Below are 4,436 nucleotides of genomic sequence, written 5' to 3' on the forward strand. Positions count from 1 at the left end.
TACTGAGCATCTTTCTCTTTGACACCATGTCTGATATCCCACGTGATCTGTCAAATACTAATGCATGAAAATCCTAACCTCAAAAAAATCACCCGATACAAGCCTTACAAGTCTTTCTCTACGCATATAACATATGCATGTGTGTGTTTGTTTACGCACTCATGTAATTTATCAATTTTGTTCTGAGAGTTATTGCAATAAAGATACAAGAATGTCTACATGAATTGCTGCTGATAATCGCTTATCATTAGCGCTAAACATTATGCACATAAAAGGTCAAGTGAAAAGTCCCCGGCCTGCCATAGTAACAACATTTATTTTTGTTAAAATTTTTTTTATTCAACGTATTTCTTTTCTAGTGTGATACACTGGGTATAGCTATAGTAAGCCTCTAACTTTTCGGTACCATTTTATAGTGCGATTTGTTCTTTGCTTCAAAATAAGTCTCAGTTTCGGTGATCACCTCTTCATTCCATAAAAATTTCTTCCAAGCGCGCATGCTTTAGAGATCTGAGCGCTGAAATTAGTCGCTAGGGGCCGATCTAGAGAATACTGTGAACACGGAAGTAGTTTGAAACCAAATTCATGAATTTTTGCCATCGTTTTCACTGATTTGTTACACGGCGCATTGTCTTGATAAAACGCCACAGTATTTTTTTTTTTTGAAGTGCGGACGTTTTTTGGCGACTTCGTCCTTCAAACTATCCTATAACGTTATGTAATAGTCGCTGTTGATAGTTCTTCTTTTTTAAAGGTAGTCAATTTCATGCGCATCCCAAAATAAAGACGCCATAACCTTGCCAGAAGACTGTTGGAGCGAGTTCATCGTGCGCAGTCACTCGGATTACATTTCGATTGAACATTTTCGAGCAAAACTGCTCCGAATCATCAACTACTCGTTGTTTTTGATCAGAAGTGAGCTCCCGCGACACCCACATTGCACAGAGCTTTCTTATATCCAAATATTCGTGAAGGATGTGATGTACACATTCAGTTGATATCTTTAGAGTGCCTGCTATCTCGAACAACTTCATTTTACGGTCATACAAAATTTGGTGGACTTTTTTTTTGGTATTTTCGTCGGGAACAACTTGTTTAGGGAGACGACTGAGTTCTCCGTCCTCGCTGCACATTTTAACACGTCTAAACTTATCCAATCCTTGAAAGTTGATTTTCTTTCATTAAGCCAAGTTTTTGCTTCAACTGCATTTTTTCCCCTCCAAAAGGCATTGCTATATCAACACATGAATTTCCTTTTTTTTTATCAACTTTCTTTCTCAATAACAATATTTGCTGCACTTAAAATGTTATAATTCATAAACTTATGATCCAGCAGCTGTCAAACTTAGACACCTTTATTATATTGAAGGTTAGGCTTAACTAAAAATCATATGGTTTTAATTCTAGTAGCGCTATCTGTGCGTCAGGCCGGTGTCTTTTCAATTGACCTGTTATATAAATACATCCCTACATACATACATATATGTAAGTAACTGTACTTGCATAAAAAACTAATCAAACTTATTTTATAGGTATTTATATATACAAATAAATATGTACTCCGTATATTGCGCTCTCTCGTCATCAAACATGCCATAATTGATAAAACGAGTATCCGCCACTGATACGATATTGTCTATTTGTCATTACGCCAGTCAGGCAATATGTTTAATTGATTCAATAATAATTTGCCTTGTCAAATAAACAGCGTCGTAAAAAACCAATTGCAGTCGTCAACGGGTTAGCTACTGGCCTAGCGGTTAGTGCGACGTCCAACATGCCTGAGTGTATATGTATACATACATATATCTAAAGTATAGTATACTATTAGTTACGTATGCCACAACTCTCATATCACCAAGTCTAGATGATTTATTTCTATTCTCAACTCAAGTTTCTGGTTGTTATGGTTGATTGGGTTGCATCGTTGATTCTAATTTCAAATGGAATCTGTTGATTAGCTGAAGTGTTATTTAATAATTTCGTATATGTACATACTATATGTATCGTATCTTATTCTCGGGTATCTAATATTATTTTAAAATTAAAAAAAAAAAAAAAATACCTATTTTAGGATAGTTTTGTGTAGCTCATTTTCGATTAGGAAATCAGATTTTAAATTTCGGCTTCATACATACAATTTTATTATTCTTGTTGTAAGCACACTAAATTTTTATAAAACCGTTTTTCAAGTGCCAGATATGTACACCCAACTGTCTTAAGAACATACTTTGGTAATTTCTAATATTTTGTATCCCTAAAACCTTGGCTTATAACGCCTTGTTTTTTTTTTTTTTTTGGCTAAAATATCTGGAATTGTCTGTCTTTATTATACTTGTATATACAAATAATTTTTCTGCATTACTTTTTTCTTTTTGAATTTTAAATTAGACATTAACCTCCCTTCGAACAACTTTCGGCTTCACTATTACAAATTTGTCTCTTGAAAATTCACTTTTAGAGGTTATATCCATTTTTGAATTTCAAAAAATATTTGCTGCATTTGTATAAATCGAAATGAAATATATCGGATAATATTCGCCGAAAAACTTGAAGTAGATCCGACAAATAGTACCGGAGATATAAGCGTATTTGTAAGAACTTTTTGACCTAGAACAATCGGTTCCCAAATCTTTAAACGCGTTTTGCTCCAAATGCTGTTTTCAGAGTCAGTGAGGAAAATTTCTCCGAAAGAGTTGGATCGATCGGCACGACTATTTTACATACATATACTAATTTTTTAAAAGAAAGAATACAGAACTTCAAATTTAATGGGGAAAATTTATTATCAGTCGAAAGAACATTATTTGGCATTTATTTTTTGTTGATTATCTCCTTCAATTGTTGGCTGCGCTACGTCTCAGATGATCTATCTGTTGAGTCCAATTTTTGATGACTCGTTCGAGCCTTTTGACTGGTAACTGGCGAACGACACACGTGATGTTTTCCTCCAATTCTTGAATCGAAGCGGGATTGTCCGCATAGACCTTAGACTTTTCATAATCCCACAGGAAAAAGTCTAACGGTATTATGATATCACTCGGTCTTGGTGGCCAATCGACCAGCCCAAAACGTGAAATTATCTGTTCACTGAAGTGTTCTCTCAATAAATCCATTGATTGATGCGATGTGTGGGACGTGGTGCCGTCTTGTTGAAACCAAATGTTGTCGATATCACGAGCTTCAATTTAAGGCATCAAATATTCGGTTATCATGGCGCGAACGGACGCCACTAACGCCCACGTTCTCACCGCCATCATATGTGAAGCAATATGGACCGATGATGCTATCGGCCTTAAAGCACAGCAAATCGTTGTTTTTTCTAGATGGAATGGCAGCTCTTGAATCTCTTCAGGTTACTCTACGTCCCAAATGCTATAATTTTGATTGTTTACCTATCCTTTGAGCCAGAAATGGGCCTCATTGCTGAACAAAATTTGGCTCGAAAACGTCGCATCTTCTTGAAGCTTTTCAAGAGCCCATAGAGGGAAGTGTTGTCTTTGGCAAAGGTCGAACGGCTTCTAGGTAATGGTTTATACCTCGCTTTTATTTAAGCAAGTCGTTTGGTAGATTCAGCTCTCACTTTGGAAGGCTCTTTAATAGTATGATATTATTTTGAGTATCATTAGTATACTTTTTTATTATAATAAACGTTCACATATGTACATATGTAGATATAAATCTGTGTAAAATGGACTTATTCGCCCATATGCTGGAATTAAAAACATTAAATTCACATGTTTCTCAGCTACTTCACATATGTATTAGCTTTATTTATTAACACCTATCATTTATTTAAATGCTAATCAATCGTCTATTTTTAAAACAAATTATTTAGTGCATTTTCGATTCAAACTTTATTAGCAATATTCTATCTATCTATTCTATTATCGATAAATTAAACAACCGTGAAATAATACGAGATCAAATGGCGCTAGGTATTTTCCATAAACACAAATGAATTTGTTTGGCATTTCTTCTCCACGCGTTTCATTGATACGAAGAGGTAAACAGAAGTGCCACAGTGCGAATCGCATTGGTTGACTTGGCGTCTTGTGACTTCAATGTTGACACTAAATTACACGAGTATGCAAAAATTTCAGCGCTGCATGTTTACAGACGCCGTGCTTCATGTTCGTACACTGTACACATTTCCCCACCAACTCCGCTCTCGCATCGTTTGCTATTTCATTGAGTTGTGGCGCTGAAAATTTTCACGCCGCCAGAATTGTCGTACATGTGCTAAAACCTCGGTCATTTAACACCTTTAACTGCTCGTTTTCAACGTGAGTTTCAGTGTTATTGCTATTGATTAGAGACCGATCTGTCGATCGTGGGCAAAGTGTGCTGAAGTTCGAAAGAAAAGAAATTTTATTTTTACTGTTTCGGTATTTATTTACTTAATTTTTATTTTTTAATTTTATTTTTTTTTATTT

General features: G+C 35.2%; 1 protein-coding gene across 2 annotated transcripts in view; it reads left to right on the top strand.

The window, feature by feature from the left end:
- Positions 1-4,436, top strand: part of LOC108978514 (homeobox protein 5) — a 60,981-nt gene that overhangs the window by 49,427 nt on the left and 7,118 nt on the right. The window lies entirely within an intron of this gene.

Source organism: Bactrocera latifrons, unplaced genomic scaffold (assembly GCF_001853355.1).
Source record: "Bactrocera latifrons isolate USDA-ARS-PBARC rearing strain unplaced genomic scaffold, ASM185335v1 scaffold_1, whole genome shotgun sequence".
NCBI classification, from domain to species: Eukaryota; Metazoa; Arthropoda; class Insecta; order Diptera; family Tephritidae; genus Bactrocera; species Bactrocera latifrons.